The following is a 13,404-nucleotide window of genomic DNA, read 5'->3' on the forward strand; positions in this document are numbered from 1 at the left end:
ACAAGACCACAGCTGGAGGAAGATCCTTCTGCTACCTTGCTGTGAGGGCTTGGAACTCCCTGACTCTACATCCCAGCCAATCACCGTCTCTGCCTCAATTCAGGTAGATCTCAAGACCTTGCTCTTCGACTGAACCGCAGATCCACTCCACCCAATCAGCAACTTGAGACCCTAATGGGTGAGTAGTCGTGCTTTGCAATTGACAACGAGGCCTCCGGGTAGTTACGCGCTATACAAGTGTAATTTTTCATTTAATTTAATTTCACAATTGATGCTGTCAGCGGTTTTGCCGCATCAACCAGACCGGGGATTGAACTGGGTTACGCGTGGACAAAGGAGAGCGTACTTCCTCAGTTTCATACAGTTATTGCAGGCAAAGTTCGCTTCTGTACCTGCATCAAGCCCCTGGCTCTGCCTTGGTGCTGTTTGACTGAGCATCCCAAGATGCATTGTAAACCATGCTTTTTCCAGGGAATAAAACGTCCCCTACCAGTGTCACTCTTAGTTTTTGCTTGGGATCCAAGGTATGGAACAGTTACTCCTCATGCAGCTTATTTTTGGCTAATATAGGATATATATCTTGCAAATCTGGGGTCATCTCTGACCCGAAGCTCACTACAAACCCCATTCATCAAACGTGAACAGACTACAGCAACAAAGGGGCCAAGGGGATGCAAGGGCAATGTTTCGGTCAAGGGTCAGCTGAACCCTTCCTGCCCTTCATGGAGATCTCTATTCCCAGTGTCTACATAAATCAGTGCACACACATGTAACGGGACAAAGCACTCATATAGGCACAGCACTTAAACGTCTACGGCGAGGTACCTCTTGTGGTACAGAACTAGCCGTACAACCGGGGCATGGCAAAGATGAGTAGCTTCCCTCTGCTCCACGGAAACCAGAGGTGTATCATTAACATCTTGTACAACCATTTTGGCACCATTCCACACCTCCTCCTACCCCACCCCATGCACACACACTCCGACCTATTCCGTCCCACCAAAATCACTTGCCAACATTACACTATTCTGAAATTACTACTTTGTTTTTGCTGTTCGTGGCTGTTCACTTTAAGCCCTGAGCCCCGCCCCTCATTTTGCATGCAGTGCCGCCGCAATACTCTTCCAATAAAATAAACTATTTTGTTTTCGATATTAGGCAGACTCACCTTCCTAACAGCAGCAGGCACTCACGAGACTCTTGCAAGTCTCATGCCAGTGTATATTGCCATACTATGCACTGCAGTGCCTGCCCCCGTTAGTCTAAGCAGGTTGCACTGTCCATATACAATAGGCAGCAGAAATCCAATCACTTTAAGTGCAACGCTTCACTAACATGCAAAATCCTTAAGTGGAGTAAGATGGATACCTTGTGCTACACAAGTCTTTGAAATGCTCCAGCCAAACACTGTTTGATCCAATTAGGAAGCCCCATAAAATCATGTCCTCCCCTCTACATTATGAGAAACTGTCACTGCAAACGTAGCAGAAAACTGAGCTGCATTCACACACTTCATACTTTCTGGTTCACTATAATGAACCGGGCAGTAGATATGATGCTGCCTCCACCTCACAGAAGTGATTTCGCGGGCACCTCTGTAAAAATTGCGGCATTTTTACAAAAGTGCTGATTTCACTGGCACTTTTGTAAAAATCGCCTCATTTTTACAAAAGTGCTGATTTCGTGGCAAATCGCGAAATCGTGAAATCCTGGAGGGTCTGGGTATTTAGGTCCATCTGCAGTCCTCTATCTCTTGTTAAAGCAACGCAGTGGCATGGGCAGATCAAGCAAATGCTGGGGCAGCGTGATGGAGTCCAGCTGAGCGGCCTTTCCCTCGATTGTAGTAGTGCTGCTGCCTCAGCGGGTTGGCAGTGGGTGCCACATCTACACACAGATGCCATTCTACCTTACTTTTTTATACAACTCCTCTGTTGCATTTACCTCTTGGCTCAACGTATTATTGAGCGACCACATTTAGCGGGATCCTTAGTTACAAATCTGAGACTTTCCCTCCATAGTACGGTGCTTAGCATTCCCCTTTTTATGCACTTTAATTTTCCTTCAGTCCACCCAGCCCAAAAGTATTTAGTTTTCATCAGGCTAAGCCGCTGCATTAACACTGGTGCTGATTTCGCAGGAACTTTTGTAAAAATCGCTGTATTTTTACAAAAGTGCTGATTTCGTGGGCCTTTTTGTAAAAATCACGGCATTTTTACCAAAGTGCCGATTTCGCTGCAAACCGCAAAATCGCGAAATCCTGGACGGTCTGCCAGAGTCTCCAACTTCATGGTCCTGTCCTTTGTCTTCACTTTCTTGTTATTGTGGGTGGCCTGACCATGTGGCTGGGGTTATTTTGTAGTGGTAGTTAGTAGTGTGCTGGTTTTGCCACATAGGCCTGCGTGTCTTTCCACTGTTCCTCTTGTCTTACTGCTTCCAAATCCATTCCCATTGCCAGATGCAGCTCCCTGATGCTGCATCCATTCCACTTGATGCACAAATTTAGGCCAAACAGGCTCCAATACATTTTTGTTTTTTTCTTTGCTATTCTTATTCTTCCTGATTGTACACAGTTCACCAGGAAAGCCCTGGCCTTGTTGTTAAAGTCTCATAAATGGCTACGCTGTTGTTGTTCACTGAGTTACTAAAATTTTATAATTGTGACCGCTACACACTAAAGTTATATATTATATTAGTTTGATTGTACTATCTTTTGACTGATGTTCTTGTGGCTTTTTTGCTTTTAGGTGCACAAAATACTGAGGAGGAGGTGTGTCATCATCGCCCGTTGTCGTTGTGCTGCCAGACAGACGTCCTGTCACAACGTGACATGTGAGTGCTGACATCTGAAGAAGATGGCCCCAAAGAAAGCAGGTACCAGGTCCTCCAGTACCAAGAAAGTTGCTATTGAGAAGAAGGAACAGAAGAAGGAAGTGACACTGAAGTCTGGTGTGCCATCCAAAACCTTTTTTGGTAAACCAAAATGGACGCCAGCAGCAGCGGCGTCCGGGGGGCAAACTGGGGGTAGCACCTCCATACCAGTGGGCAACCCAGACCCAAGCACGGGTATGGAAAGGGTAGCCAGCCTAATGGTGGAAACCAGTGATGCTGAGCCTGAGCTAAACTTATCGCTATCTCAAAGTAGTACCCAATCAACGCAGGGGAAAACACAGAAGATAAGTGGCCAACAACAACAACAGTGGCAAGCTGGTTGTATTATCTTCAAGGCCTTGCAGGGCAAGGGCCCAATGTTTATCAGACAACTCATCGGGAGATATAGTCCCTCACGCAGTTTGAGATCAGCTCATAAAGATCTACTTGAGGTACACCGATTCAAGAAAAAACGACAGGGAGGTAGCTGTTTTCACTTTCTAGCTGCCTCTCTGTGGAACTCCCTCCCTTTGACTTTGAGACAGAGTAAGGACCTCCTTGCCTTTAGAAAGGCATTCAAGACTTTCCTCTTTACACAGGCCTATTTGAAATAGTGACTCTTTTTGGTATCTTTCTGTTATGTTTTTTTATCCTCTCTTCAGCGCCAAGAAGCTTTTGGGCGTATGCGCGCTTGATAAATTTTAAATAACATAACATAACATAACCACCGCCCGCAATAGTAGTTGTTGTTCCTCCGGAAGTAGGGGCAGTTCAGGAAATTGAGCCTCATGCAGAGGAAGAAGAAGAGGAAGCCACTGATTCAGAATATTCATTGTCTTCCAAATACCCAGCAAGCAAAAGGAGGGTTAGTCCATCAAGTTCTTTGCCAAGCCCCCCTTCTGATGATCTAGATGCCACTTGGAAGCCACAAACTGAGTCTAAGAGGGACCCCTAGCCTCCCAAGACCGGGCTAGGGAAAAGGAAGGTTCCAGAAAGCCTTACACTTATGGAGGTTGATGTAGAACAGCAGGATGATGATGATGAGCCAGTCATCACGAACATCACTACTGGCCCCGAGGAGATGGAGACCAACATTATTACCCTATCCAAAATCACTGTGAGGGATGTAGCACGCATACCTCTAACACAGGTAACACCAACTCAACCTACAGCTTCCATATTTACATTAGCAAAGGCCTGGCAGTGACCTACATCCAGCACAACCACCACCTCAGTAGACATGGGTAGTGGTACAGCACAGAGTCAAATTCAACGCACACCCTCCAGTTCATCCAGCATAGGAAGTGGCACCTCCAGCAGGAGGCAAAAGTTAAGCTCCCCAGTTTGGGACTTCTTTACGGTTAGCGAAAAGGAGGAGAACATTGCTATATGCTCCATTTGTGATACCTCTGTTAGTCGGGGTAAGCTTGGTACAAACTATGGTACCGAAGGCCTAATAACCCATCTGAAAAAACACCACTTGATCAACCAGGAGGACCACCTACGTGGCATAAAAACTGCAACCATTGGTGTTGGTGGGGATAAACAAGTAGAAAAAGAAGATCTGATCACGGTGGGAGAGGAAGTACAGGGAAACATTCTCTCTGGTAGAGGTACACAAAGTAGCCCTGTCTCTAGCAGTGCAGTGTTATCGTCACCCACATCTTCAGTGGCACAAGAGTAAGAGTCAGCATGAGACAGCAAGGAGTACCGCAATGAAAAAAAGTGCGTTGTTGAGCCTAAGAGAAAGGAAAACCATGTAGCCTACCATTATCAGCATGTTTAGGGGGAGGGGCAGTTCGGACGCAACCACCCAATAGCACGTTTGTACAATACAAAGCTGGCTAAAATGCTAGCACTGGACCTTCTCCCTTTTTCTTTTGTTGAAGGGGTGGGTTTTCTGGAATTTGTGGTAGCCATCTGCCCAAAATGGCAGGTTCCCAGCCGCTACTCTTTCGCCAGAGTTGCTGTTCCAGCACTACATCATAACGTGCTGGAATTGCTTGGAAACGCCTTGAAGCAGAGTGTTGTGCAGAGAATCCACCTGACAACAGACATGTGGACCAGTTGCCAAGCCACTGATTACATGTACATCACTGCACACTGGATCTCTTTTGTGGGGGTTAGAGAACAGATATCTGCTGATGTTGACGCTGCTGAGATTTTTCATGTCACTCGCAAACATGCAACTGTAGCCATGTTTGCCATGGAGAAATCTCATACTGCTGCAAACATTTTGGATGAGTTTACCAGCAAGGTCTTTGAGTGGCTTTGCCAAAGAGGGCTTAACCTTGGTTTTGTTGCCAAGGACAATGGCAGTAATGTAGTAAGGGCCATGAAAGATGGTGGCTATTTCAGGATCCCGTGTTTGGCACACTGCATTAACATTGTTGTTCAAGACTTTCTGAAAAATGAATAAAAAGTCAGCAACTTACTGGCCACCTGCAGAAGAATATGCACACATTTTAGCCATTCTTTTAAAGCCTGGAAGCAGATGAGGGTCATTCAACATGAGCATAAAATGCCAGTTAAAGCACTCATCCAGGACGTGCCAACACGTTGGAATTCAACTTATTACATGCTTGATCGTCTGTTTGAGCAGTACATACCACTCAATGATTATCTCATGTTAAGATTAGGGGATCCTACTGTGAGAGGCATGACCGTTGAGATGGACCTCGTTAAATGCCTGACAGAGATGCTACTTCCTTTTAAGGTCTTCACATGTGAAGTCAGCAGGGAGGACTGTACTATGGGCCCATCTATCCCATTCTTGCACCTGCTAGAGCAACAGGTGAACTAAGTATCTGAAACGTACGCTGGTGTGGATGACAAACAAGACGCACATTATTTGGCAGAATCCTTAGCCGTTCACTTATATGAAAATACAAGGATTCAAAATAACATTGTGTCACATCCACATTACATTACTGCCACCATTTTGGATCCATGGTACAAAGTACATCTGAACAGTAAGGCAGTAATTCCTTTTTCAGAAGTGAATGTTGCCAAGTACAAAACTTTGACAGCTGAGCAAACTATTGACTTTGAAAAGGAACGGCTGGTAATTAGAGGACCCCCGCCCTAGGCCAGAACAAGTACTACAGGGCAGATTCCAGAGTTCTACCTCAGAGCCTGAGGGCAGTGCGTTTGCCTCCCAGCAGTCGCTGACACCAAGACTACCAATAACATTAAAAACAGCAAGAACATGATCATCTACACTACAATCGGCAACTGATTGGTTTCTACGGCAGGGGTATGGGAAGTCCAGTGCTGATGCAAAGGCAAAGGAAGCCGAGCACATCAGAGCACTCCTGAGCATTGAGCGGATGGTCCAGGCCTTTCGTAATGACCCAACAGAGGTCTTCATGGATCGAAACCCATTGGTGTATGGTATGGGAAAGAAGCCAATGGACAGAGCTAGGCAGGATGGCGATAAAGTATTTGGCTTCCCCTATCGCAAGTGTTTCTTCTGAGCATGTTTTCAGTGCTTCTGGTGCCATTGTAACTTTGAAAAGGACATGTCTCTCGCCCAAAAGCATGGAGAGGTTAACCATGATCAAAATGAATCAGCACTTTATACCACAGGACTACAAAATACGTGAATCACAGCAAGAAAAGAAGAGTGACTTCGATGACGTAAGTAGTGGGTTACATGAACTACTTCTGTCCGAACCACCAGATGAGCTCCTCTTCCCTGACAACTAGGCTTTCAAATTGTTACTTTATACCTTCCTTTATTTGTGTGTGTATCTGTCTTTTTCTGATTCAAATCAAATCACAACAAATCCATCACCACTGTCTTCTCTTTTTATTTCCTTATTGGAGCTGCACCTCTGTGCATTTCACTGCCCACTCCTCGAGAGTCCTGCTCCATCTTCCTGACTCGCCCTAAATACATTTCCTTCAAGCCAGACATTGGATGGAGAATAGTACAAGAAATGTTGCCTCTAACAGTCCTTCCAGAAGAAGTGGAACGTGACTATAGCTATCCTTCTTTTTTTCTGCGCCGAAACTCATCACTGTCAGAACTAGGCTACCGCCTCGGCCGGCATAAAAGCTCATCAATGTCAGAACAGAAGGTACTTGGCAGAGAAAGATAAGAGACTCTTTGAAGAAACTTGTTGACATGTCACATTTCTGCAAACTCAATTGACCAATGACCGCTACCCAGGCCGTGGCCCATCTCACAGCACTGACCATGTGAACGAACTTCAACTGCGACAAAGTGCCACAGATGAGTAAGAACACCGAAACAGCGACTAACACTCAAAATGAATGTGGAGTAATAATGAGGCCACTGGCTCAGTAAAAAAACACACACTTGTCAGAAAGAACTAGGCATCTGACAGCCAAAGAGAAGAGCAAGACAGGTAATGTTGGCATGCGTTGTGATTGCTGTTTTTTGTGTTGATGTTGATGACTTTGTGCATGAAGTCGAACTGTACTAGTATTTAATCAACCAACCAAAAGTGACTCAAGTGACAGTCAATGTTTTCCTTCTTGGTGTTTAATAACCAAATTGTACTCCTACTACTGCAGGCCAATATCCGTTGTAATTTTTAATATGGAATATGAACTTAGTCAGAATCGTACTCGGTACACTACAGACTGAGTTGGAGTTGGCCAACACGTCCAACACCATGATGAAGACCATACTATCTTTGCAGTTAGTCAGTTGGATCTGAGATGATTGATGGAATAACTCTGGGCATTTCAAATAAAGTGGCATAAGAGGTAAATAAGTCAACAACCACAGCAGACCTACATGTCCGTATAGTGGTGACTGACAGCCGTGTGTTGATTTAGTTACTTACTTTGGAAAATGCTATGTTGCTGTATATGTGTCCTCCTGTAACTGTTTCTGGTTAATGGCGTTGTAAACAGACTTGTTGTTTAATAACAAAATTGTACTTCTACTGCAGGGCTATCCATTGGATATTTCAATATGGACTCTGGACTCACTCGGTACACTACAGACTGAGTTGGACACATGATAATGATGACCACATATACTCTTCGCAGTCAGTCAGTACTTAGGATCGGAGCTGATTGATGGAATAACTTCGTTCCATGAAGTGCCATAAGGTAAACATAAGTCAACAAGAACCACAGCAGACCTACCTGTTCGTGTAGTGGTGAAGTTGAGTGCAGTGGTATGACTGACAACGGTGCATTAGTTTATTCACTTAGTTTTGAAAATGCTAGGTTGCTTTGTCTGGCTCTGTCAAAATTTCAGCTAAATGGAGGTTTGGTCACGGCCCGGTGCCGTGGGCATGCTCTGTCCTGTTGTTGATGTAGGTTAAAAATGTTTTAAACAGAGTAGACAGACATGATGTTTCTATCCATGCCACCTTGGTCTAAAAGTGTTCTCTTCTCTGTCTTGTTGCACTCCACCGTAATTGATGCATTTATTATATTCATTGACTTTTCAATATCCTCTTTGATTTTCCATTTACACTTACAGGCCAGCTTTTACCCTGTGCTATACTTGGAAAAACAACGCACCCTTACCTTCCCAGTGAATCTACATATGCCAGGCATGCAGTGGCGTCACCCAAAATTGATGGACGGAGCATCCATGGAAGGGACAGAGGACCAACAGAATGCAGAGATGCCACGCCCCATTTTATCAGGATAACACAGTGTCAGTATCAACTTTCTTCATCTTTTAAACAATTTGATTAATTTTTCATCTTCAATCATTAACTCCTTGGGCGCGGCCACAATTCTGTGCCTGTGCGGCCGTTTTTAAGAATGGGCGGGATCATGACGGCCCCCAGCCGTCATTAGCCCACGCCCACCGTGATGCATGACGGATGGGGGCCGTCATCAGCATGGAAGGGGTTAATACCATGTGTTGGTGTTATTATTAATTATGTTTGCTCCCTGCTTATAATTCATCCCTACAGCTCATTTTTAATTTTCTTTGCTCTCTTTAAAAGTAATCCCGGTACAATAGAACAGAACACAAACTGTATGTAATCTGTGTCTCTATGAGTGCAGACAGGCAAGGCAAAGTGCATAATATTAATACACTGATGCCCTGCACTGTCTAATTTTCTAGTAGTAGTTAGTAAGTTTTACTTATCATTAACCATCAAGTTATCATCATCATGCATGCATTTCCTTTTTCACCCATAACACATTTATGGATATGGTAGTCTACAGCAATTGTGTTTTCTTTTGTTGTTTGTCCATGCATACTGTTTTTCTTTGTCAAACCTTTCCCCAAACCCCCCTTCCCAACCATTCATCAAAACCTAACCCTCTTACCCCGGGCTGTGTGATTTATTGAGGAGTTACTACATTAATGTACACCTTTAATTGATCACACGCTTGCTGGGGCGGACGTGGCAAAAGCAACAATAATTCAATTTCAAGGCAGGGTGAGGATCTTCTTCTGCTTGCCCATCCATGATGATAAGTATATTTGTGAGTTAACTTTTTTAACAAAGGAACCTAATCCATCATCATTAATTCCCGGCATCGATTGTCATCCTTCCTATTACACACAGCACTAAAGGTTACGCTTGTGTCTAGTGTAGGCCTAGTTGAGTGACTCAAAAACAACAACAGTTTGTAACTTGTTGTACTAGGCTATCCCCTCCACCATTATGTTTTATTTCCTTCGCTCTACCACTCCGCCCAGAGTCTCTCTCAGGTGACTGACAGTCTCATTTTTTTTTATAAATGCTACTGCCAGTGTCTACTACTACTACCACCACAACCATGGTATCCGATTCTGCATTCTCTTCGGAAACCCAACCTGCATCGTCATGCAGCCATCGCTGTGGCTAACTTAAACATCAATCACAGTTAAGAAAAGAAAAGATGTTTGGGGGAGATATAATATTGGACTAGGAAAACGAGACTCGGACCGCACTAGTAGGACAAGTCACTAAGTGAGGGGTACCGCATCTATCTGTTTGTGTCTTACAAAGTCAGCCAATTATTTAAATCAAACAATGGCTGTGGTCCTGCAGCAGTAAGGAAACAGTGTGACGTAAAACAGTAACCCCACCCACAAAACATTTACCACATTGTATGTAAAGTTTAAATAAATATTTATTATACTTAATCCCCTAATAAAAATAAACTATGTAAAAAATCCCACAACAACACCTGACCCACCACTCTCCCTAACCCCAACCAATGTCCAAAACAAAAAAGTCCAAAAAATCAAATGTCCAATTGTCCATAAAAACCCCAACGCCCGATTCCCACCCACCAAAAGAACCTATAAAAAAGGGGCAATTGAACAGGGTCTTTAGCGGCAGGCTCTTCGGATGTCGCTATCCAGGACCTTGAACCTCTTTTTGACCTCCTCTAGCTTCTCCTCCAGTCGCGCATTCCAGAGGAGCATGCGGCGTGCATATGCCCTGCAGTTGCATCCACGGGGGGGGGCAGCAATAGTGCTGGATGTTGTTGGTCGGGGGCAATGGGTGGCTGCCTGACCACGGAGCCGAACAACTGGAGGGGCCTGGCTGGGGCCCAGGGCCTTGAAGGAGGCTGCTGCTGCCTCCTCCTCCTCTTCTGTCCGAGCCACCAACCATTGGTACTCGGCGCATATGGCCTCCAGCTTCCGGCACCAGGCCTTGACTGCCAACTCCTTCCTCGTTGGTTTTGGAGGAGCTATATCAAGAATGAAAAGAAGATTATTTTACCAATACTCTTAGCAAGACAGCAACACAAAATTAATTCAACACATAGTTGCATAGTAGCTGTAGCACTAGCAAGCACAGTACATAACATTTGTGGTATGCATCTGTCCTCCCGCTTCCTCAGCCTCTAACATTTGTGGGCGTTTCAGGCATAATACTAGTACTATGACACAGTACACCAGTCTTCCTTTTTCTCTTTAGTTTTCGTGAAATTATATAACCTTGTTGTAGCCGGCATGCCAGCTCAGTCAGCTTGCGCCCAGGACAAACATACTCGAGTCTGACTAATGACACAGACTCACGATAGTTCTATTTACTATTGTCTGCAGGTGGGGAAGCTCGTAATTTTCTATTACGGGTAGCACTGGACATAGTCTCTCTGTTACATCAAGGGCACTTGCTCAATTTCACTTTCACCCTGCCCTGACTACTACAAAAAGGCAGATTACATATCTGATCCAATGATCATTGCTTATATATGAGACGACATGAGGTACTTTATTTTGATTGTGTAACCAACAGATAGGCCACCACCCACAGCAGGCTGGCTGACAGTAAAATTAACATAGGCAGTGGTCCTCTGAGTTGGAGGAAGACGCTGATAACTACATACATACAGAATATATATATATGATGTGCTTGCAAACTACTGTGATTCAAGGGAATATTCTGAAAATACCACTTATATTCCCCTCGGCTTTGCTACTGTGGCGTGGTTTCTTTTACATTCTCTTCAAAGACTCTGGTCTGCATCCAGTGACAATCGCCACCTATGCTATCTATGATGAATACATCCAGGCATCCATCCATTCAAAGTAAACGTCTAACATTCTTCTTAATCTCTCAACAAACCTTAGTTTGTTTCACCAACAACCAGCCATGCATCCTTCCTTCTTTGCCTTGGCTTTGAGTTTGACCCAAACACTGCTGATGATTCTCGCTATTCTATCTACCCATACAGTGTGGGCACCCATGCAGGCATCTTTTCTTTGACCTTCCACCCATCCTTCAACAACCCATGCATCTGATTCCTATCAGCCACCTATGCATGCTTCCAACGTATCCTTTTCTGCCAGTCATATTACATCTCGCCCGTCCATCCTCCTTCCACCCTTCTTCCCCTTTTTGTTCAACACATCCATCAAGGTTATCTGATCTGATCTGACTTTTAGTCTTCTCCATAAAACTCACAGCTGAGTTGGAGTCAGATAGAAGAGGCCATTGGTTACTCAACTCATACTGCTAATGCTATTGCTGCTAATGTCATTGCTAATTAAAGGGTGTCTTCTTCAACCGTTGTCTAATGTTCACTGCAACTTCATACTTACTGAGTCTCAACAGTACAGTGAGTGTTTAGTACACCCTTCCCGCTAGTGTAATGTCGATAAGTAAGGAACATAACTTACCACAGCCCGCTGCTGCTGCTGGCTCAACCCCTGTAGTAGCTTCTACAGGTTCCGCTGCCACATCTCCAGCTCCCTCCAGAATGGTCGCATCGCCGCTGACCCCGGCACTGGTGGTGGTCGGTAGTACGCCTAGAAAAAAAATTATACATTTTAGATGCCATATACACCTCCTCCTATTCATTCTTTTTCACTAGCAAGATTGAAAAAAGTTAATACATACATTTACAACATACATCACTAGTCCAAATCGGGTACTAGAGTAGAGTAGACACTAGTAGTGTTATGGTCCCTAGGGTCATTCTAGACTACTCTACTCTTTGCAAAGTTAGCCTGAGCCATGCACCATTTTAGCTTCATGTCTTTTGCGCACATTACCTCGCAGCTTATTGTATAAGACGCCTTTGAGCCCACATTAGCTCATACAGCTACTGTCTGAGCGTTTCATACAAGAGGTCGAAAAACAAGCCACTTTGTTATGGAGTTCTGATCAGTCCGTATTGCTTAACCATAACATGCTACACTTTTTGGCATGACTGAGAAATGCTTGCATTATACTATCAAACACGCACCATTTTTCTCATAACAGGCGGAAGATTCCCTTCTATGAATGAACCAGAGCTTTGCAGAGCTTATGATGTAACCAGTGCTTCTAAGTTCTAAGGTGAGGGGTCCCCCAGAATTCGCACAGAGATCATTTGTCTAACTCTTCGGTGGACTTGTAACAATGTTTATTGTTTTAATCTTATGCATTTTGCTTTGTAGCTGGCTCGTATGGTATAATAATTTGAATTATAGAACAACATATGGAGCTTGTCAGTTGAACATAAACCTTTTGAAATTCAACTTACACAAAGACTCTGTGGTATTTGGTGTGGTGGACTTACACGAGTGAGTGAGCGAAAGGGTGTTATTATGTTCTGAGTTGTCTAATCATTGGGTATCTTCAGGGGGGATTTGGGGACCTAATGAGAGAGTATAGCTAGTTGGTCAGGGGATTGGGCATTCTCGCTGAGGTGTGAGGAAAGTCCAACCTCCCATCACCAACATGCTATTTTCTTGTGCACAGTTATGTACGTGGCTGTGCAAAATCCCCACAACAGTAGTAGAATATCCTATCAAAAGTAGTCAAATATCTGGTTGGGCATTTTGTTGGTGGGAATTGTTGAAAAGCCTCAAGAAAGATTAAGAAGACCAGAAGAGGACAACCCAAAGAACTGGACTCCGTTGCGAGACCTAATGGTGAATCTAAGTTTTATTTAAAACCTTTCAAATACAGAGTGGTCAACTGGGCAAGCTTAGCTACAGACAGACTCATAGTAGTAGTACAGAGAGTCAAAGGCTCATAGCAGAGGCAGTTGGATGCAGGGATAATGACAAGAATTTAGAAACAGTCTAGATCGAAGAGGATTTGGAAAAATATAGAATTAGGAAACAGAAATAATAGTTCGGAAAAAATAAGGTGCAGT

The 13,404-nt window shown here is 44.2% G+C and overlaps 1 long non-coding RNA gene across 2 annotated transcripts in view; it reads left to right on the forward strand.

The window, feature by feature from the left end:
* LOC144821855 (uncharacterized) overlaps positions 1-12,781 on the forward strand; it is an 87,210-nt gene extending 74,429 nt beyond the window's left edge. For both annotated transcript variants that reach the window (XR_013608474.1, XR_013608475.1), the window contains exons 3-4: positions 8,336-8,515; positions 12,525-12,781. This is a non-coding gene — a long non-coding RNA (uncharacterized LOC144821855). The remainder of the gene's footprint in view (positions 1-8,335; positions 8,516-12,524) is intronic.
* Positions 12,782-13,404: the final 623 nt, after the last annotated feature.

Source organism: Lissotriton helveticus, chromosome 2_2 (genome assembly GCF_964261635.1).
Source record: "Lissotriton helveticus chromosome 2_2, aLisHel1.1, whole genome shotgun sequence".
In the NCBI taxonomy this organism is placed as follows: Eukaryota; Metazoa; Chordata; class Amphibia; order Caudata; family Salamandridae; genus Lissotriton; species Lissotriton helveticus.